Below are 24,211 nucleotides of genomic sequence, written 5' to 3' on the forward strand. Positions count from 1 at the left end.
CAGATCTCAATTGGTGCAGATTTTGTAAAAATACCGCCATTGTTGAAACTCTGCAGCATATAATATTGGACTGCCCGGCCCTCATGAGCACGAGAAGTGTACATTTTGTGAATCATTTTGCGTATTTTGCACAAATTGACCCAAGTAATAGATGGGCCGCGTTGGCTGCAACCGAATGTATGAGCATAAGAATTGCCACCGTTAATGTTTTAAAGGCTTTGAACATGGAATGAATTTGGTGCTACACTATCTGTTTAGCAAGATGAACTTGTCTATAGACATTTTATCATATCATGAAATGTTTTATTAATATTCTACCAAATTTTTCTCAATTCATGTATTTAATCGGCTGATATTTTCTAGATGTACTTTTTTCATTGTTATTGTCTATGTTTATGAATTTTCTTCTATGTAAAAAAAAAAAATTGAAAAAGTTGATATAAATTCAGCTATATTCAATAAAGATAAATGTGGGCCGAAATTAAATGTTTGAACATTATAAAGGTACCAGGGGAGAAGACTATCATACCCCATAATGAGAACAAGGTCTCTGAACAATTCTTAGAGGACACCCCGCTCTCTACGTCGGTGTTAGAAGAATTCATATGGTAGGCACAAATTGCTGATGATGTAGGTGCGCAGCGAAATGGTGAAGAAGATTCGGACACATACATAATCCGCTCTCATAGAAGCACTGCTTCGGTAGCCCTATTTAAGCTCATGAAGATTCAGAGTTGTTCAGTGTGATCAAGCAGTTCAAAATGATCAGCCTGAGACTGAAAGGAATAGAAAGAAAAGCAAGAAAGAGAAGCCTGCAATGGAAATGTTGAGCATTGAACATGAAGTACAGAGGGTGGAATGTAAAGCTAAAAACTGAAAATCTGGTAAGCTGAAAAAATCAGGGAAGAGGAACTTTTTCAAAGCTTTGAATAAAATTACTGGAGAGGAACAGATGACAAAATCCAAGACAAAAATGAAAATTAAGTCCTTCAGTCAATACGTGGATATGAGCAAGCAGCAGTTGTGTATTAAAGAATCGAGTTCGGAAAGAAACAAATTGAGCGCAGAGCTCTGAACTGATCCTAAATATACAATAAAAATCAGTATTGGCATGCAAACAACGAATAACACAATCCCTGCTAGTAATCCTATTCGTTTGGCTCCAATTCTATGTTGTGGAAAAAAGTCATTAAATAATTCAAATAATGATAGGAAAGTGAGTGAAAGATCTTTCATGGCTAATATTGATGGTTCCTCACCTGCATCGTCTAACTCTATACGTTCTATGAGAGATCCCACTGAAAAGGACATAAGGGATGAGAGGAGTGTGGGAAAACCACTGTATTCTATCATGGAACAAAAGGACAATGACCGTGGAGAAAAATTGAAGACTGGCTCAGCGAATTCCAAAACTCTGAATAATACGGACTCAAAGTGCCTTTGAGCGCCCTGAGACCTTTGGGTGAGAGTTGCGCTATATAAAAAACTACTTAGTTAGGTAGTACTGCTTAGTCAAGCCCTTTGCAACACCTAGGGTCTGGCTAAGACAAACGGACCTAAATATTAATATTAATGTTAAAGGATATTTGTACCACGCACTATCACCACTGGAGTGGTCTCCTGGCGCCCTGGCGGCTCTGAAAAAAAGGGAAGGGGGGTGAGTTTGTGGGAATGAGCTGGAGAAGTGCAAGAGAGCAGTGATGTGCTGTTGGCAGTCTCAATCCGGTAACTCCGTTGGCTGGACTTGGGGTGTTTTCCGGTCGGTAGCCGTCGTGTACTGTTGTGCGAGTCTATGTGTAACATTCACATTTCTATCTAGGCGTGGCACACGCCGATATCTGACTTTCTAACCAATTGTGGGGCATGCCACCATTCACATTTCTATCTAGATGCGACGCAGCTTAGTGTCTAAGATTCCATCTAAGTGTGGCACATGCTGATATTCACGATCCTAACTAGGTGCGGCCCAGGCTAATGTCTAGCATTCCATCTAGGTGTGACACATGCTAACAATCACATTTCTATCTAGACATGGCGCATGCCGACATTCACAGCTCAATCCAGGTGTGGCACCTGCCACCATCCACAATCCCATTTAGAGGCGTCTATGGCCAATGTTCACAATTCCAACCAAGTGTGGGCCATGCTAGCATGTGAATGACACCTGGCCTAGTAGGATTGTTGTCCGTCCTCCCTTTGTTCCCCTCCCATGCCTCGTCGCGCCTTGAAACACTTGTGTATAGGTGCCTTATAAATGCCATATCATATCATTCACAATATCCTCTAAGTGTGGCACATGTTGATATTCACGATCCTAGCAAGATGCAGCGCCGCCTAGTGTCTAAGATTACATCTAAGTTTGTTTGTTTGTTTGTTTTTTTATTTATTTGGAATGCGCACCAGACCCAGAGGTATCAGGCACAGAGGAACAGGAAGATACATGAATACTTTAGGCTTAATGTTACACAGTTACATAGTAATAGAACAAACATTTACAGATCAATCAATCCAGTCAATGGACTGTGTGACAGGTATATACATACAATATGAATAATCAGTACAAACTTTACATAATATACAAGGTTAAGGTTCAGAATATAATAGACTTCGTTGTATCTATTTTCAATGCACGATAGTGTGTAGTACAGAGGAGGATAGAGACAGTAGGACAGATCTTAGAGTGAGTTAATGGTCTTTTTCTCTAATCCATTTAATGATGTTATGTCTGAAGTTCAGAAATGTTTGGTCCGCCCCAGGAAGGGGGGGGGAGTTCCATAACTTCGCTGCTTTGACTGGGAAGCTACTCCCTCCGGCTTTGGTGAGTTTGAACCTAGGTACTACTAGACAGTTTGTGTTCGCAGTCCTGGTGGGACGATTGGACGTTTTTCTGTTGATTCTCTCCATAAGGTAGCAAGGTGCAGCATTGTTTAGGTACTTGTGTGTTAACGAGGCAGTTTTTAGCTAAGTGTGGCTCATGCTGATATTCACGATCCTAACTAGGTGCGGCACAAGCTTATGTCTAAGATTCCATCCAAATGAAGGCTTTAGAGTATTAAATCACTGTACTATTCTATCTCTTACTAGAAAGGTGCCGGATTTATACTTGTTCTCCACCCATGACATTGACCATACATGTTTCCCCAATGAAGAAGGGACGCACATAGTCTTAAGAGAAAGATGGGAGCAAATGCCATGTTTACTTCCGCCTTCAATTTTAAAAAGTTGGGAATCAAGGTGTCTGATCATCTCCCCAAGTTTGAGATGATGAAAAACAGCGGAAAGATAGGCTCCCTTGTACTCAAAAGAAAACTAATGCTGTTAAAAAAGATAACGATGTAAGTGGTGTAAAGCTGAGGAGAGTGCCTAGAGATTTAATTGATAATGGAAAGTTGAAGATATGGTTACTGCTTCCTGAAATTCGAACAGAAGTTTTTCAAAGATTAAATGAGTATGATGACTTACTTTAGTAGAGGAGCAGGTGAAACTCATTCGTTGGAACACATGTGGCTCCAGCTCCTTTAGGGATGTTACCACGAGTAGATACATTTTTTATAACCATGATTTGGTCCTCTTCCAGGAGAAGTGGCTTATGGAAAATATGAAGGCAGGTGGCTTCACGATCTTTGAACAACTTGCTGTCTTCCCGAATGGTGGCAGACCTTCAGGGGGCCTGCTAATAGCGATTTGAAATGCCCTGGGGTTCAGTTCATAATTTAGCAGCTCTAATCTACCTGGTATCCTTGCTGTCAGGTCTGCATTGAAGAGGGGGAACAAAACCAGATGTTTAGTTCTGATCAACTTGTACTGGAATCCTGCAAATAGGAATCTGTTTATATTTTTGGGAGGATTGGTCCACTGTACTTACGGAAGTGAACGTTAGGTTTGCGGACGATCTCTTATTGCGGCCGGTGACTTGAATTCCTACTGTGTACCAATTTCTAGTGTGCAGAAGGCGTCTCCCACAGTGAGGATCACGGGGAAAGATGGAACCTTTTCTTTCTAGATTGGAACCTGCAGATTAGGAATGGAAAGAAAATTGTAGATCCAAAACCGGCAGCAGCGTGGACAAATGGAAAGGCAAGATCAATTATTGATTATTTGGTGGCCTCCTCGGAGCTCTTTCAGTGATGTGAGAGCTTGAAGGTTAAATAACTAAGTAGGAGTGACCATTGCTCATTGCAAGCCTCTTTCGCATTTGGTCCTCATAGGCCGAAAAATATCTTTCCTCAAAAAATACTAGTAAATGCAAAAGGGAATCGAGTTGCTCACTTTACACAGAAAGGCTCTGCGCTGAATACGAAATTAGAGGAAATCATACATTCCGAGGCCAAAATAGATCTGCATTGCTTACTCTCCCCAGGGAGGTTTGTGGAGCTTCTGTGGGACCTGGACCCTCCAAGTCCTAGATACCGCCCTAAATTAGGTAAACATTGGCATAAGTTTGATGAGGAGACTAATCTGCGGAAGAAGGCTTTGAATAAGTAGATATGTGCCTTAAACCATGGTGGCTACTCAGATTGAAGTCTTCATCAAAAAAAAGAAAGAACTCCCCAACGCATACTGAAACTGGTCTCATGATCATAGATTTAGGCACAGTGTGCGAGATGGTCAGTTGATGTTAGATGCGGTTACACTGAGCAATGCAAGACATTTTTGGGCAGTAATAAATAATCAGACTCTCACACAAAGCGCCCTGCTGTCTAATGTGGTCACAGAAAATGATTGGCTACAACATTTTAGTAAAGTGCTTAAAGAACCGGCTTTGGATTCTGTGGTTAAATCCAAGCAGTTAAAATAGAAACTCAGTATAGACATTGAAATTATTGAAAGACTAATCAATCAGGCCTCAAGATTGAGATCAGCAGGCCCGAATGGTCTAACGAACATGATCTTGAAGAAAGATATAGAACTTTGGACAAACATTTTGTTTGGTCTGTTTGAGAATATTTTGAGTGCCTAAAGATGTCAAGAATCATGGAGACAGGCAATTATTATTCCCACCTATAAAAAGGGCGATAGGGCCGATCCTGCCAACTATCAACCTTTCGCCCTTTCAGACTCAGAGAACAAAATATTCTTTGGCATAATTTTAAAGGAGCTGGAGAACTGGGTCGGATCTAGAGGTATCTTTATGAAGTTACAAATCGGGTTCTGAAAGGTACTCCCGACAACATTAAATGGTCTAACAATGAGTATCATTAATGATAAAACCGGGAGAAAAAATGTAAAGCCTATCTACGCAGCATGGATTGATTTGTGATGGTGTTCAAATGGATCTGAGCCTGGCAGAAGGGGATCCTAGGTGAACAGTAATCACCTACGAAAATTGTGTACATGTGAAATAATGAGAAGAGAGGAACTTTATTGTTTGTTTGTTGCATCAGGCCCTCTGAAGGAAGAGACTTTGAATGGCAAGGAGACTTGGGCATAGAAGGCCCTGATGCTGATGGTTTGAACGCATCCTCGTGCTAGAGAAGCCAGAGACTTTGCTAAGATCCATTGTGCCGCCTTGTCCCGTGGGGAAGGGGAGCCAATGACTCAGATATGCTGACATATCATTTCTTGAACACTTTTCTTTAGCATAACATTGTTTCACACACTATTTTGTATTTAGAAGTAAAGATTGGCAACAGGTTTATTAGTATAGGCCCTTTTATTTGGACAAGACACCACTAGGACTGCATTATTATTATTTGATGGTCATAGCTTGCTCCGATCTTTCGATTTAGGTTTAGAAAGGTGTTTTTCAAACCCTTTTTGAAGTTCAATAAACAGTTTTGAACTGTGGTAACTTGTGTCTGTCTTACTGTTGATACCATGCCTTCCTTTTACTACCTATAATGACCTGTGTGGCCGTGTGCTACCTATACAATTTACCTGTAACTACCTATTATGACTTGGGCAGACTTGTGCTGCCCATCCTTATTATGACCTGTGCTACCTTATGTTGCTCATGCAATTTACCTGTAGCTACCTATTATGACCTGTACAGCCTTGTGCTGCTTATGCAATTTACCTGTAACTACCTATTATAACCTGTGCAGCCTTGTGCTGCTTATGCAATTTACCTGTAACTACCTATTATGACCATTCCAGCCTTGTGCTGCTTATGCAGTTTACCTGTAACAACCTATTATGATTTGTGCAGGCTTGTGCTGCCCATCCTTATTATGACCTTTGCGGACCTGTGCTACCTATGCAATTTACCTGTAACTAACTATTACGACCTGTGTAGCCTTGAGCTGCTTATGTAATTTACCTGTAACTACCTATTATGACCAGTCAAGCCTTGTGCTGCTCATGCAATTTACCTGTAGCTACCTATTATGACCAGTCCAGCCTTATGCTGCTTATGCAGTTTACCTGTAACAACCTATTATGATTTGTGCAGGCTTGTGCTGCCCATCCTTATTATGACCTTTGCGGACCTGTGCTACCTATGCAATTTACCTGTAACTAACTATTACGACCTGTGTAGCCTTGAGCTGCTTATGTAATTTACCTGTAACTACCTATTATGACACGTGCAGCCTTGTGCTGCCTATCCTTATTATGACCTTTGCAGCCTTGTGCTACCTATGCAATTTATCTGTAACTACCTAGCATGACACGTGCAGCCTTGTGTTACCCATCCTTATTATGACCTGTGTGGCCGTGTGCTACCCATGCAATTTACCTGTAACTATCTATTATGACCTGTACAGCCTTGTGCTGCTTATGCAATTTACCTGTAACTACCTATTATAACCTGTGCAGCCTTGTGCTGCTTATGCAATTTACCTGTAACTACCTATTATGACCATTCCAGCCTTGTGCTGCTTATGCAGTTTACCTGTAACAACCTATTATGATTTGTGCAGGCTTGTGCTGCCCATCCTTATTATGACCTTTGCGGACCTGTGCTACCTATGCAATTTACCTGTAACTAACTATTACGACCTGTGTAGCCTTGAGCTGCTTATGTAATTTACCTGTAACTACCTATTATGACCAGTCAAGCCTTGTGCTGCTCATGCAATTTACCTGTAACTACCTATTATGACCAGTCAAGCCTTGTGCTGCTCATGCAATTTACCTGTAACTACCTATTATGACCAGTCAAGCCTTGTGCTGCTCATGCAATTTACCTGTAACTACCTATTATGACACGTGCAGCCTTGTGCTGCCTATCCTTATTATGACCTGTGTGGCCGTGTGCTACCCATGCAATTTACCTGTAACTACCTATTATGACACGTGCAGCCTTGTGCTGCCTATCCTTATTATGACCTTTGCAGCCTTGTGCTACCTATGCAATTTATCTGTAACTACCTAGCATGACACGTGCAGCCTTGTGTTACCCATCCTTATTATGACCTGTGTGGCCGTGTGCTACCCATGCAATTTACCTGTAACTATCTATTATGACCTGTACAGCCTTGTGCTGCTTATGCAATTTACCTGTAACTACCTATTATAACCTGTGCAGCCTTGTGCTGCTTATGCAATTTACCTGTAACTACCTATTATGACCATTCCAGCCTTGTGCTGCTTATGCAGTTTACCTGTAACAACCTATTATGATTTGTGCAGGCTTGTGCTGCCCATCCTTATTATGACCTTTGCGGACCTGTGCTACCTATGCAATTTACCTGTAACTAACTATTACGACCTGTGTAGCCTTGAGCTGCTTATGTAATTTACCTGTAACTACCTATTATGACCAGTCAAGCCTTGTGCTGCTCATGCAATTTACCTGTAACTACCTATTATGACCAGTCAAGCCTTGTGCTGCTCATGCAATTTACCTGTAACTACCTATTATGACACGTGCAGCCTTGTGCTGCCTATCCTTATTATGACCTGTGTGGCCGTGTGCTACCCATGCAATTTACCTGTAACTACCTATTATGACACGTGCAGCCTTGTGCTGCCTATCCTTATTATGACCTTTGCAGCCTTGTGCTACCTATGCAATTTATCTGTAACTACCTAGCATGACACGTGCAGCCTTGTGTTACCCATCCTTATTATGACCTGTGTGGCCGTGTGCTACCCATGCAATTTACCTGTAACTATCTATTATGACCTGTTCAGCCTTGTGCTGCCTTTGTAATTTACTAATTTACCTGTAACTACCTTTCATAAGCACTTTTTGTAACTACTGCCTAGATGCCTGAGGGCTTTGTGTGTTGAAATAAATGCAAAAATAAATAAATTCAATAAAAACATATATTTTTCAGTATACTAGTGTTGTGTGTTCAATCGGTGTAATTTAGTGGAATGACTGTACTTCACTACCAGCCTTCCTCCTTGGAAGCCTGAATACTCTGTGAGAAACTATCATTATGGAGAGCTTCTATTTACATTTTGGTTAGAACCCTAGTTTAAGCTTTTGGGTAGATGGTAGCGCATCCCTCACCTCCCCACAATCCTTATTTTCACAATCTCGCAACCAATCCCTTAAACCCCTTGATTTCTTTACATTTTTCAATTGGTAATCTGTTCGCATCCTCCCTTACTCTAATTTTTCCCCTCTCCCTTTTCCTCCAGCAAAGTAGTACAGTTACTCGTGGAGAGGGCACAATACTCCACCTTACAGACACGCGCTATTGTTGTAAGATCACTTGATGCCGATGGGTACAGCACAAAAGCTTATTAACATAACTGATCTGTGGAGGAAGTAACACATATGAATATGTGATTACCAAAGGTGTGGAATTCCTTTCCATTAGCTAGCCTGATCTCTTGCACCCAAACAGAGTAACCTAAGCCGGGCTATAGCCACAGTCAGCGTACGTTGCTCTTAGAAGCAAGAAAATCGTTAGATATTGAACAATGTTGAAGGTGTTGGTAATTCAGACAATCCTTAGCAAAACAGAAACAGGTATCATGGTGGTGAGGGAAAGGAATAAGAAAGCAATTCTGGTATTAAGTAAGAGCTGAAAATGCAATAAGAAGAAATGGGAGAATATACAAACAGTTACCTTTTATCCAATAAAACCACCATCTAAAGAACTTACACCTACACAAAAAGGAATAAAATTAAGTGAATGATCACTGTTGACATACCGCGTTGGCTAAGAACCCACCATCAACAAACAAGTTTATATAATTATAATGTTTACTTACCCTTTTGACTGACCTTTGGCAGGGCTATTATGGTTATTATGGTTTTCAAAGAATTCCTAGCATGCCCAAGAGATTCAGCGTCCCAGCATGGTCAAGTGATTCAGAATAAGGAAAATCAATTAGTGCATGGGAAATTGAAGGTGAGCGGCAGAAGGCGTGGGGATTGCTATTAGAAACTTGTCATTATGATAGGTTTGAATATGAAAATATGGAGTAGTCAACAAATGTATGTTTAAGGTAGTTATAGAGGCTTAGGTAGAGATCTCAAGCTGCCAACATGCTCAGTTTAGATTTAGGATACTAGCGCCCCCTGAGAAAATGGCCATCCTATTTGAACTACCAGGCTGCTGGAGAACAGAGTTCATAAATTCATCAGAATTAGGCTGATTAATGTGGTCTTTGAGGTGGCAGGAGTGGGTAACGTGGGTGGGCAGCAGATAAGAGGGGAGCGAGGATCAGAACATCCTGTGATTTGTGATACGAAGAGCAAGAGGTGTTGCCAACAAATCTAGTTCAGCGATGAGGAGGCATTGCTAGGCCACCCGCATGTCTGGTATCAAGAGGAGTGTATTGTGACTTCAAAAGGGCCAATTTGACCTCAGAGTTGTCCACTGAGCTCATGCTAATGACCAGGTGCTCATCATATGACTCAGCCGATGGTGCGGGTAACATCCCAGGTAACTCGCCAGTCCAGTAGCTGGAAAACAAAGTAACGGAATAGGGGCATCAGGTGTTAGAGGGCAGAGGTAGATTAGGAGGTGGCCAATCAGTGAAGTGACTTTAGGGCACTAGTAGTAGGTATATAGGTAGTAGCCAACAAGGGTGGGGGATAATACTGTATATTGTTTACATCATGAGTGACGATTCTTATCCTCTAAAACCATGTACCTGCTTTGAACAAACAGAGAGCTCTGTGTCAGTTTGTTCTGTGAGAACTTCTGATACCTTTTTCCTTTTTGTATACAAAATAAATCCTTGTTTTCCCTGCAAAGCGGTGCACCTAGCCTTTCTCCTTAGAGGAGTGTTTTTATTGTCTGGTTGTCCGGAGGTCTTGCCTTACAACTTACTAGCACTCATTCTAACAGGGAAACACAAAGAATGGCATATTGTGGATTTTGGCCGAACACGCTGTGTCAGTGCCAAGAGCTACTGCGTGCGGAGGCTGTCAGAGTTGACACGGCTCATGTCGACGGCTGTAGATTTATTATTCAGTGCTTTGTGTAAGGCCACCTGAGCTCCACCCTGTGATGCTGGAAATGCATCTGAGGGACAGGGCCTCTGAATCCTTGTCCTATTACTGTTTTTACCGTGTGTTCTGTTATGTTTTCTGCCCCGGAGTCCATGTGGGACTCCTGGCAGTGCAGCTCTCTCTTCTTGGTTTGGTGAACAGACCCATGGGATACCCTTATGGCACCCATGGGTAGGGGTACAACCCTGTGCCCCTAGTGTATGTTTTTGGGCACCTGTGGGTGACCCCAGAGCAGGGTATGGGCTGGTGGCAGCTCCATGCTGAAATTGACAGGTGCTCCGGGTATCCTCCATTTTGGGATACCCAGGCCCTGCCATTGGAATCTGTTGATTCCTGATAGGAAACAAGATGGCCCCTGTGGCCTCTTGCTTTCTATTGCCTGTTAACTTGTTTTCCCAAAGTCCTGGGAAGCCCTGTCTCTGTCCCTTCCCCCTGACTGGCTGTTGGGTGGAAGTTCCATGTATGGTATTGTTGTGAAGGCCCAGCTAGACTGGCTGGAGCCTTCCCAGTGACTGTATGTTGTGGGTACCTCCTGTGGGTGGGACCTGGGTGAATGGAGTGTGTGACCAATATACACTTCTTGTTGTGGTTGTCTGGTTTCTGGCATGAGAGACAAAGACTGAGACAGCCCTGCCCAAAACTGGCCTGAATGCAGTGTGTAGTGTTGAATGGCTGGGTACTTGTCCCAATCCACATTCCTTGTTGTGAGTGTCTGGAAGGGAGGAGTGTGGCCTGAATGCACTGTGTGCCTGATTGGCTGACTGACTGCATGAATGGCCTGCAGTATGATTGGCTGCTGAGTGTGTGCCAGCAGCGTGGATGAGAGAGAGGATAGTATATCTGGGGACCTCTCACCACTGGAAAAGTGTTCAGAAGGGACCTTTGGTTGAGAAGCGACCATTGTGCTCCTAAAGCAGCCAGGGAGCTGAGTCTCCACTCTACGAGTAACTGGAACTGCTGATCCTCGACGTCCTGCTGGAAGAAGAAGACTTGCTGTGGCATTTGCTTCGACCGATCCGAAGGCTGACGAATTCGTCGAGGGCTGACCCGAGAGAGGACCTGGTAAAGCGCCCTCTTCCCGTGCTCCGAGGGACCATCGAGCACCGCTCCATCTTCGCCGAAGCGCCCTGGAAGACAGACCCTCGAAAGGTTGTCGACGCGAGACGGGACCGCTGAGGAGATCGAAGTGAAGCACCCGGACATCGACGCCGTCGGAGTCCATTGCCGTCGACCAGGGTTCGCAGGTTTGTGTAACCGCTGGAGGCCCGTCGAAGTTGTGTTGCCCAGCCGTGGGAACCACTTGACGCCGTGCCGCCGACGACTGGAGCCGTCCGCTCCTGTGCCTAAGAACATTCAATCGAAGGACTCTCTCGACCGCGTCGTCGACCGCTTATCCTGCCGGAGAAAGTCGAGGACGACCAACGCGCCGAGGAGAAACCTGCCGGTGGGTTTCCCGCCACCCGACGACCTCGAAGACTCGGACGACTCGACGCCCTTGCGGGGCCTCCGTCTCTACAATCTTTGCGGTCCAGAACTATTGTCATCGAGGTGCCCCGCACACCTCCGCCTTGCAGGACGCCGACGCTCCGACGCCGACGAGCACCGCTCGGACGAAGCTGCCGCCTCATCGACATCGTTCCACCTCGTTTGTCGACGGACGTTCGACGCCCCGTGCCTCCCGCTTGAAAGGGAAGGCATTCAAGAAGGGCCGTCGATTCCCCGTCGCCGAACAGCGAGTTCCTCGACGTTTGTCGACGCCTCTTCGAGGAGCTCGACTCCACCAGGTACATTGGGGGGGTAAAAACATTATAGGAGAGAATAAGACTGGCAGGGCAATATATGGACTGGGCTTGTGCTATATCTTTATTTACAGGTTGCCCAGGTGGGGGGATCTCCACACAGAACTGTGTCCAGTGGTAGGGGCCAGTATTCTGCCTATTGCTCAACCCTCTTATTTTCTCTCCTCTCTCTATTGCTGGTTTCACTCTATTGGTCTGTGTGACATTGTACCGTCTTGTTAATGCACTGTAATGAGATCTAGGGTGGTACCACTTTAGGATTGTAAATATTTGCCATTGTAGATTTTGCCGGAGTACAAAGTGAGTTATTATGATAAATGTACATAACCTTAACTATTGATTATATAAAGACTGTGTTCTAACCAATACAGAGTGTGGATATTCCTTTGTGGGGGCTTGGGGATACACTGTACTTAAGAACCAGCCTGCATCACCTCCTGAGAAGCTAGGCCTTGATTGCTCGACCATTGCTACCGAATAGAGAATCTTGGCTGGGGTCTCCTGTGCCTCTCCTCCACCATATAGGGAGCGGAAGTACAGACACCCCCCACCGGTCGTTGAGGCCCGTCTCTCTCTCTGGTGGCAAGCAGTGGGATGCTTATGGTTTTAAGAATCAGTGTATAACCGTGCCACTTACAAAGGATATTTGCCCTTTATTAAGTTAAGGTTTAGTTGTGTACAAGGTAACTGCATTACAAACAATGGAGTATATTGCGAATGGCAAATTAACTCGGATGAGCTTGGAGGCTCTCCAGAGTGCTTGTGAAGCTAGGGAGTTAGACTTTGTGGATAAGTCTAGGGCTGAGCTGATAGCTGCCCTGGTGGACTACCAGACTGATAGTGAAACTCTTGATGAGGGGGGGAATGCAACCAATGAGGACTCTGCCCCTGGGGTTTCTGCTGAATCTGTTTCTGGGAATGCCGCCATTCCTGCTGCCTCTATTCCAAACTCCAGCAATTCCTTAGAGCTTGAGTTATTGAGGATGAAATTGGCCTTTGAATACCGCAAGTTGGAAATAGATGCTGAGCTTAAGAAAGAGGAATTGGCTCAACAAGTGGAGCTCAAGAATAGGGATCTTGAACTCAAAAATAAGGACCTTGAACTCAAGAGCCAGGACACTGAATGTCAGAGGATCCAGCTAGAGAAAGCTAGAGTGGAGACTTCAGCTAGAACCAGTGAGAGTGTCAGGTCCCCAGCCACCAAATTTATGAAAGATTTGGTTGGTGTATTTGTGGAGGGTTCGGATATCCTCCAATGGATTGAAGCGTTTGAAATGGCTTGTGAGATTCATGATGTGGATAAAAGAGATTGGGCGAAGTGTTTGTTAAGCAGAGTGCCTCAAACCGGGTATGACTGTATTCTGAAGCTGAGTGTGGAAGAAAGGGGTCAGTACGAGTGTATGAAGTCTGCTTTGATTGCCAAGTTCGGCAAGACACCTACCCAATACCTTAGAAGGTTCAGGGATTTTAAGAAAAAGGAGAATATGTCTTGGGTTGACTGGGTGAGTGCTGCGCACATGAACATGATGGGGTGGATCGATGGATACAAGGTTAAGACTTTTGTTGAATTGTCCCACCTCTTGTTTTTTGAGCATTTCTCTGAAGCCTGTTCACCGGAGCTGCGTCAGTATGTGGCTGACCAGAACATTTTGGACCCCTTTAAGCTGGCTAGGTTGGCTGAGAAGTGGGTCTCCCACCGGGTGTCCCCTAAGGACTCCAGTGGGAAGGACAAGGACAAGGAGAAGGGGGCCTCTCAGAAAGCTGAGGAGTCCCCCAAGCAGTCACAGTCGGGTAAACCAAAACCTTCCTCTCCTAAGACCCAAAAATCTAGTGGGGATAAGTCATCTGGGGGTGGGAATAAGAGTAGTGGTCCACCTGCTGCAAAGCAGGCTCCAAGTGGTTCCAGTACCGTACCCCGCACTCCTGGCGCTTGTTGGGACTGTGGGGCTCTGGATCACAGAAGGGGTGACCCCAAGTGTAAAGGTAAGGCACTTGGAGTACAGGCTGTCAGCCTGACCTACCCTTACCCCGTGTCTGAGGTGGAGGCCACTGTCCTCCCCTCCTCTGCCGGGATCACATTTGGTGCTCCGGTGGAGATTTCCTTAGTGTCCCTTGGGGCCTGGGACCAGTATGCGGAAGTACTGGCGACTATCCCACAGAACACCCGTAGGTTTTTGAGAAGTGTCCTCCTGAATGGCCAGCCTTCTACTGGTTTGAGAGACACTGGGGCAAGCATGACAGTGGTGGACAGGACCCTGCTCAGGCCAGAGGACTATGAAGGTGCTCCTCTGCAAACCACCAGGTTAGCTGGTGGGCCTCCCAAATTATCACCTGTAGCCTTAGTCACACTCATGATTGGCGACAAGACAGCGAAGCTTCCTGTCCTGGTTCAGGACAATGTCCCTGCTAACATTTTGTTAGGGAATGATCTAGTAGAGTTGGGGTTGATCTCGGATGGTCTTCCCATGACTGCTGCTGCAGTCACTAGGTCACAGGTGACACCGGGTCTGGCTGTGGGTCAGGTACCCGAGCCAAAGGCGAGGCCTAAGGCAAAAAGAAGGAAGACCAAGAAGGCCACCTCTGTGGAGGGAGCACCTTCTCTTCCTGCTGTTCCGAGAGCACCCATTGGGATCCATGCTCCGGACGGGCTGGGTCCAGTGGAAAACCCAAACTCAACTCCTTTGGGAGAAGAGGCAGAAGACTCTCCTGTGGGAGAGGTTCTCAACCCGGAGGATCATCCCGACCTTCAATGCTTGTTAGCTGAAGGGGGACCCTCCCGGGCGGACTTCTGTAAGGGACAGAGAGAGTGCCACTCTCTCGAGGGACTGAGGAAACAGGCCCTGGTCCAGGCACAAGGAGAGGTGCCTAGGAATTTCCGGATTTATTGGGAGGGTGAGCTCCTTGTTAGTGAGCCCACTAAGCCTGAACCTGGTGCCCGCAAGAGGTTGGTGGTACCCCAGGTTTACAGGCCCTTCCTACTGCAGTTGGCGCATGAGGTGCCCTTGGCTGGTCATCTTGGGACCAAGAAGACTAAGCAGAGGCTCTCTGCCCATTTCTACTGGCCACGGATGGGAGTAGAAGTGGAGTCCCACTGCAGGACCTGCCCAACTTGTCAGTTGTCTGGCAAGACTGGAGGCAGTGTCATTGCCCCACTGCAGCCGTTGCCAGTGGTTGGCACCACATTTGAGAGGGTGGGCATCAACATCGTCGGTCCCCTTGACCCTCCCACTTCAGGTGGACATCGGTTCATCCTGGTCTTGGTAGATCATGCCACCAGATACCCTGAGGCGATACCCCTTCGGACGGTTACGGCCAAGGTGGTTGCCAGGGCTCTCCTGGGCATTTTCACCCGTGTTGGATTCCCCAAGGAGGTTGTCTCTGACAGAGGATCCAACTTCATGTCGAGTTACATGAAAACCATGTGGAAAGAGTGCGGGGTAACCTACAAGTTCTCCACCTCTTACCACCCCCAGACCAATGGTCTGGTTGAGAGATTTAATAAAACTCTCAAGGGCATGCTAGGGGCTTTGGAAGAACCCCTAAGGAGGAAATGGGATCTCCTCCTGCCATGCCTGCTGTTTGCTTACCGGGAGGTACCTCAAGAGGGTGTTGGTTTCAGCCCCTTTGAGTTACTCTTTGGACATCCCGTGAGGGGGCCCCTCGCCTTGATCAGGGAAGGCTTGGAAGCCACCCCTCCGGGTCCCGCCAAGCAAGTGGGGGACTATGTGTTAGGCCTCAGACGGAGGATGACACAGATGATGGGACAGGCAACAGCAAATCTCAAGGCCAGCCAGGAATTGAATAAGTACTGGCATGACCTTAAAGCCTCGCAAGTGGATTGGACTCTGGGACAGGAAATCCTTGTGATGGAGCCTACCAAGCCTAGAGCTTTGGCAGACAAGTGGACTGGACCCTTCAGGATCATCTCCAAGGTGGGCGAAGTCAATTATCTGGTTGACATGGGAGCCCCTGGGGTAGCCCCTCAGCTATTCCATGTCAACAGGCTCAAGCCTTTCCACCGGCGAGCGGAAGTCTCATGTCTCTTGCTAGCTTCCGGGCACGAAGAGGATGAGAGTGAGCCCCTTCCTGATTTGCTGCATAGCAACCCTCAGGATGGCTCAGTGGAGGGAGTACATCTCTCTCCAGATTTGACAACAGAGCAACAGAGGGCCTGTAGGGCTTTGCTCCAACAGTATGCCTCTCTGTTCTCACTGAAGCCAGGCCTTACACCGTGGTGTAAGCATGAAATTGACACTGGTGACAGTGTACCTGTCAAAAGCCGGTGCTACCGTATGTCAGATGCCGTCAAGAACCACATCCAGGCTGAGGTCGCCAAGATGTTGGATCTGAGTGTTATTGAACCCTCAACCAGTCCCTGGTCCAGTCCAGTGGTCCTTGTCCCCAAGGCAAGTTCCCAGGCGGGTGCCAAGGATTGGAGGTTCTGTGTGGACTACCGAGGAGTCAATGCCGTCACCAAGACTGACGCGCACCCATTGCCCTGGGCTGATGAGCTCGTGGACACCATCGGTGCTGCCAAGTTTGTGAGCACCTTTGACCTTACTTCAGGCTATTGGCAAATAGCTCTGACGGACCATGCCAAGGAAAAGACGGCCTTCTCAACACCTGAGGGACTCTACCAGTTTAGGGTCATGCCTTTTGGGTTGAAGAATGCCCCTGCCACCTTCCAGAGATTGGTCAACCATGCGCTCAGTGGGCTGGAAGCCTTTTGTGTGGCTTACTTAGACGACATTGCCGTCTACAGTTCCACCTGGGAAGAGCATTTGACACATCTGGATAAGGTGTTGCAGGCCTTGAAAAGGGCTAACCTCACTATCAAGGCCACCAAGTGCCAGATAGCTCAGGGGAAAGTTACCTATCTTGGTCATGAGGTAGGAGGGGGTCAAATCCAACCTCTCTCCAGTAAAGTAAAGGATGTACAGAACTGGGAGACTCTCACTACTCAAACCCAGGTGAGAGCCTTTTTGGGCCTCACTGGGTACTATCGCAATTTCATGGCAGACTATGGGGCCATAGCTGCCCCCCTGACAGCTCTAACGTCACCGAAGCAGCCTAGGAAGGTTAATTGGACCGAAGACTGTCAGAGGGCCTTTGATGGCTTGAAAGAAAGTCTGTGTAGGGCACCTGTGTTAAGTGCGCCTGACTACAGCCGACCCTTTATCGTCCAGACGGATGCCTGCGACACCGGAGTTGGAGCTGTCTTGTCCCAGTTAGATGACAAAGGGAGAGAACACCCTATCATATTCATCAGTAGACAACTCAAGGGTAGAGAACTTAGGTGGGCAACTGTTGAAAAGGAGTGTTTTAGCATAGTTTGGAGCCTTAGGCGTTTTAGGCCCTACCTTACGGGGTCTACCTTCAAGGTCCAAACAGATCATAAGCCCCTGAACTGGCTTATGCAGATGAAGGGTGAGAACCCGAAATTGCTCAGGTGGTCCATTAGCCTGCAAGGGCTAGACTTCACCATAGAGCACAGACCAGGGAAGAGTCACGATAATGCAGATGGCCTTTCCAGAAGGTATGTTGACCGTCTGGATGAGGGTGTCTATCCCGTGGGAGATTAGACACCCTCCACCTCAGTCTGGGGGGGGCGACTGTGATGCTGGAAATGCATCTGAGGGACAGGGCCTCTGAATCCTTGTCCTATTACTGTTTTTACCGTGTGTTCTGTTATGTTTTCTGCCCCGGAGTCCATGTGGGACTCCTGGCAGTGCAGCTCTCTCTTCTTGGTTTGGTGAACAGACCCATGGGATACCCTTATGGCACCCATGGGTAGGGGTACAACCCTGTGCCCCTAGTGTATGTTTTTGGGCACCTGTGGGTGACCCCAGAGCAGGGTATGGGCTGGTGGCAGCTCCATGCTGAAATTGACAGGTGCTCCGGGTATCCTCCATTTTGGGATACCCAGGCCTTGCCATTGGGATCTGTTGATTCCTGATAGGAAACAAGATGGCCCCTGTGGCCTCTTGCTTTCTATTGCCTGTTAACTTGTTTTCCCAAAGTCCTGGGAAGCCCTGTCTCTGTCCCTTCCCCCTGACTGGCTGTTGGGTGGAAGTTCCATGTATGGTATTGTTGTGAAGGCCCAGCTAGACTGGCTGGAGCCTTCCCAGTGACTGTATGTTGTGGGTACCTCCTGTGGGTGGGACCTGGGTGAATGGAGTGTGTGACCAATATACACTTGTTGTTGTGGTTGTCTGGTTTCTGGCATGAGAGACAAAGACTGAGACAGCCCTGCCCGAAACTGGCCTGAATGCAGTGTGTAGTGTTGAATGGCTGGGTACTTGTCCCAATCCACATTCCTTGTTGTGAGTGTCTGGAAGGGAGGAGTGTGGCCTGAATGCACTGTGTGCCTGATTGGCTGACTGACTGCATGAATGGCCTGCAGTATGATTGGCTGCTGAGTGTGTGCCAGCAGCGTGGATGAAAGAGAGGATAGTATATCTGGGGACCTCTCACCACTGGAAAAGTGTTCAGAAGGGACCTTTGGTTGAGAAGCGACCATTGTGCTCCTAAAGCAGCCAGGGAGCTGAGTCTCCACTCTACGAGTAACTGGAACTGCTGATCCTCGACGTCCTGCTGGAAGAAGAAGACTTGCTGTGGCATTTGCTTCGACCGATCCGAAGGCTGACGAATTCGTCGAGGGCTGACCCGAGAGAGGACCTGGTAAGGCGCCCTCTTCCCGTGCTCCGAGGGACCATCGAGCACCGCTCCATCTTCGCCGAAGCGCCCTGGAAGACAGACCCTCGAAAGGTTGTCGACCCGAGACGGGACCGCTGAGGAGATCGAAGTGAAGCACCCGGACATCGACGCCGTCGGAGTCCATTGCCGTCGACCAGGGTTCGCAGGTTTGTGTAACCGCTGGAGGCCCGTCGAAGTTGTGTTGCCCAGCTGTGGGAACCACTTGACGCCGTGCCGCGACGACTGGAGCCGTCCGCTCCTGTGCCTAAGAACATTCAATCGAAGGACTCTCTCGACCGCGTCGTCGACCGCTTATCCTGCCGGATAAAGTCGAGGACGACCAACGCGCCGAGGAGAAACCTGCCGGTGGGTTTCCCGCCACCCGACGACCTCAAAGACTCGGACGACTCGACGCCCTTGCGGGGCCTCCGTCTCTACAATCTTTGCGGTCCAGAACTATTGTCATCGAGGTGCCCCGCACACCTCCGCCTTGCAGGAGGCCGACGCTCCGACGCCGACGAGCACCGCTCGGACGAAGCTGCCGCCTCATCGACATCGTTCCACCTCGTTTGTCGACGGACGTTCGACGCCCCGTGCCTCCCACTTGAAAGGGAAGGCATTCAAGAAGGGCCGTCGATTCCCCGTCGCCGAACAGCGAGTTCCTCGACGTTTGTCGACGCCTCTTCGAGGAGCTCGACTCCACCAGGTACATTGAGGGGGTAAAAACATTATAGGAGAGAATAAGACTGGCAGGGCAATATATGGACTGGGCTTGTGCTATATCTTTATTTACAGGTTGCCCAGGTGGGGGGATCTCCACACAGAACTGTGTCCAGTGGTAGGGGCCAGTATTCTGCCTATTGCTCAACCCTCTTATTTTCTCTCCTCTCTCTATTGCTGGTTTCACTCTATTGGTCTGTGTGACATTGTACCGTCTTGTTAATGCACTGTAATGAGATCTAGGGTGGTACCACTTTAGGATTGTAAATATTTGCCATTGTAGATTTTGCCGGAGTACAAAGTGAGTTATTATGATAAATGTACATAACCTTAACTATTGATTATATAAAGACTGTGTTCTAACCAATACAGAGTGTGGATATTCCTTTGTGGGGGCTTGGGGATACACTGTACTTAAGAACCAGCCTGCATCACCTCCTGAGAAGCTAGGCCTTGATTGCTCGACCATTGCTACCGAATAGAGAATCTTGGCTGGGGTCTCCTGTGCCTCTCCTCCACCATATAGGGAGCGGAAGTACAGACACCCCCCACCGGTCGTTGAGGCCCGTCTCTCACACACCCCTCCCCCTTAACTGCCAGTTCAGATACACATTTCAGTTCTGTATTATCTCCCACTAGCCATTCTTCCCGCCAATGGCATTCCTTCACAGTTCAGTTTCCACCTTTACACTACCCGGTATGTTGTGCGGTCCAGAACGAGCAGTGGGTTAGGGAAGAGACATGGAAAATAGCCACACAGGGAGGAAAGGAACGCCTAAAACAGCCCCCGAACTAGGGTAGAACGAGATGAAACAAAGTCTGGCCGCCTGGTCGCACATTTATGGTTCAGGTAAGAGAGGGCTAACAAGATAGGGTGATAGGTCTCACATCCAGTAGTTTGTCTTTGTACCTACACCAGTCTCAGTCACACGAGACTCTCTTCTTTCTTCCTATCATATTCTCATATTCATTATTTATTTTCTTCTACAATTATATGCATTGTTGCAGTGCTTAAGTGTTACAGTCACATTCTCATTTATGTTTCCTTCAACGCGGTGGCCAACCGCTACTGATTTTATTCAGACTAGACCGAAGTTAAAGTGGCGGGTTACCTTCCCTCCGAGTTTCTTATTACCAGACTGTGGCCTGAGTTCATCATTCCCTGACTGTTATCAGAGACAACACAACATGGCATAAACATCATAACATATAGTTTCATCTCTCAAAATATATGCTTGTTTTGTTCCTCTCCCCCTCCTCCTTCACCTTTTGTCAATCTCCAGCACTACCAGAAATGTTGTCATGACTAGTACGATAGTCGCTTGTTTTGTTACTCTCCTTCCTCCCCCTCTCTCCCTCCCTTCCTTATCATTGTCAAAGCTCTTGCACTACCAGAAATGTTGTCAGGCCTAGTACAATAGTCGCTTGTTTTGTTCCTTCCCACCCCCCTCCCTTCCCTCACCTTTTGTCATTCCCCTGCACTACCAGAAATGTCGTCAGGCCTAGTACGATAGTTAATTTCACAATCTTAATGTCTCAAGGCCTTGTAAGAATGTCATTGCATTTTCCCTTGCTCCCTCCCTTGAAGCGCTTTGAAACACATGTGTGTATAGGCGCTATACAAATAAACTATCAATATCAATATACCCTTGTGAGTTGCACCTCTGGTTGTTCGCTCCTCGGTACCTTGATTCCCTTGTGAGTCCCTCTCCTCTGGTTTGTCACCCTTCTGGCCCTTGGTTCCTTGGTAGGCCGCTGTCCTCTGATCCTCAGCTCATCTGGCCCATCAGCCTCAGTTTTAGCACTTGAACACATAACTTCCAAGCTCCACTTGATACAAATATATCATTGATCCAAACATAAATACTGATATATAGAGCCGAACTCTCAAGTTGACCATTCATTAGAAACCCATCCAGTCTTGTTTTTGCTTGGAATTCTCAGACTTGTAATTTTCCCGAATTTCAAATGGGAAAGCAAAAACAGAAAGTTCCAGAATGCAAAAGGTAAAAACATGACTGGGTGTAATTCTCACACATGGCCACAGGAAGCTTGAGACCTCTGATAGTTTGATTTCAAAATACACCTCTCATTTGAAAGCAACCTTACCATATGTAAATTCTTAGAGAAACATGTTCGACAAAAGAATAGTATTAGAGCTTTTTACCACATGCTGAATGGAAAACTAGTAGTCCCAGAATACAAAATTATGCAAGCCTGAAAAATATTTTCTTTTTACAGCCCCATACTTTAATCACTGTGAGAATCACTCAAAAGGTTGCGTAGTAACGTCACTTAGGTAAATATTACGTTTATCACAAGCTTCCAGAGTGTTGTTGGGCATGATGTAAAGAATATTTGACTACCCATTATGAGAAACATGAGGGTCGTCTCATATCTACTCCCCCGTGATCCTCTGTGCAGGTTGCCAGGGAAAGGCCATTGCTTTTGGATCACACCCCTGGGGGTGGACAAGTGACGGAGGACCACCTGGATGGAGGGTTCTTGGGAATTGGAGGTGAGATACCCGTAGGTAAGACATGGTATTCTACATCCTCCTTTCAGGAGGGAAGCCCTATCCCAGAAGCAATTATGGGATAGTGCGCCCCATGCGTCCTTATTTCTGTAAAGAGCAGGAAATCCTATCATCCCTGAAGTGTTAGACAGAGAGGGAGAACAACTAGGAATAAGGTACTGTGGACCAAAGTACATTATCCCTTTTCCCCTTATGGCAGTCAGCCTAACCCTCTCCTGACCATTTTAGCTCCTTATAAGGCAGTCCTCCTATGTTCCCCTCTTGGGGTACATAACAGTACTGCGACGAGGAAGAAACAACTGAGAGTTATGAATGATACACATTTTCCCCACTCTGGTACTGAGACGTGGAAGAAACAACTGAGAGTTATGAATAATACACATTTTCCCCACTCTGGTACTGAGACGTGGAAGAAACAACTGAGAGTTATGAATAATACACATTTTCCCCACTCTGGTACTGAGACGAGGAAGAAGCAACTGAGAGTTATGAATAATACACATTTTCCCCACTCTGGTACTGAGATGAGGAAATAGCAACTGGGAGCAATGGATACCATTTCCTCTCCCCACTTTGGTACTAGGACAAAGATGATGCAGAAAGATCAGGCAGATCTATGTAATCAGAGCGAGGCAGTGTTGGTTAATGGTACACATCTGCAGCCCATTAGTGGACCACAGGTTAATAAAAGGTGGAAGGCTGAACCATAATTGAGAAGCAGGGACAGCAGCAGAGGCAAAAAAAGATCAAGAAGCAGAACCAGTAGCCGTGCCGATGCAGGTGAAGCTGAGATGCCGACAAGCCAACCACAAGCTGCTTGTGTAATAATATAGGACGTGTATCCCACAGAAGGGGAGTTTGGCAGCAAGAGCTGCTGTGAAGTAGAGGTGAAGCTGCGCACGAGAGCCAGAGAGTACAGAACGAGGCACACAACGCACAGGCTTTTCCGATCAGGGAGAAGCAATCAACAGGTCCGGAGCTGCTAAGCACGGATAAGTGTCAGGGACACTGGAACAACCAGGGCGCTCCAAGGGACAGTGAATGTAGCAGCGGTTTGCAAGCAAAGTTACCTTTATTGAATACCTAACTGAATGAAATACATAACGTTACCTTTATTGAATACAGAACTGAATGAAACACATAAAGTTGCCTTTATTTGAATACCGAAAATGAATGAAACAAGTGCTATTACTTTATTGAATATTGAATTGAATGAAACTGTCAAGATACACAAAAAAGGGGAAGAGAGGTCGACACTCTCCCCCGAACCACAGAAGCCGAATGAAGTCGACCCTCCCACCGTGGTTGGCACAGGCACCTGGTAGAGTGAACAGGACACCACGTGGCAGCCAGTGGTGGGAAGAGGGTTAGGGAGAGGTTGTGGACAGGGTGGGGAATTTTAGGAACACCGGATAGAGGGTGAGGGAAAACCTAGTATGGATAGGACTGGGGACATAAGAGGGAAAAAACCCCATACTGCCTAATACCTTGTAACCTCCTCAATGGGTACCGCCGAAGTACCGGCTGTTGGGCTACATTGAAAACGTCTGCGACTCGCATCTGATGGACGTTGATGCTTTGGACGCTCCCATGCGTCAGGAGAAGTGACTGTCTTCCCTGAAACACGCTCGTGTGGACTTTGTTGCACAACCAACCCGCTTTATTGTTTGGTCTGGATTTTATCCCACCCCTTCTCCTAGAACTCCTTATTGCTACAGTGCGTGCGCACCAGAAGTACCGCTGAAGTACCGGCTGTTGGGCTGCATTGAATACTTCTGCGACTCGCATCTGATGGACTTTGATGCTTTGGACGCTCCCATGCGTGAGGAGAAGTGACTGTCTTCCCTGAAACACACTTGTGTGCACTTTGTTGCACAACCAAGTAAATACTTCCCTTATGGGCGATCACTATATTTGAGTGAACGATTCACAATCCTTAGTTTAGTCCTTCGGTGAAGGATTTACAATCCTTAGTTTAGCTTTTCACCTCACTCATAGCGTTTTTCTTACGCCCTGTTTATTTCCCTTTTCACAGCCCGCTTCATTGTTTGGTCTGGATTTGATCCCACCCCTTCTCCCAGAACTCCTTATTGCTACAGT

The sequence above is a fragment of the Ambystoma mexicanum genome, chromosome 7p, assembly GCF_040938575.1.
Source record: "Ambystoma mexicanum isolate Mex_15411 chromosome 7p, UKY_AmexF1_1, whole genome shotgun sequence".
NCBI lineage: Eukaryota > Metazoa > Chordata > Amphibia > Caudata > Ambystomatidae > Ambystoma > Ambystoma mexicanum.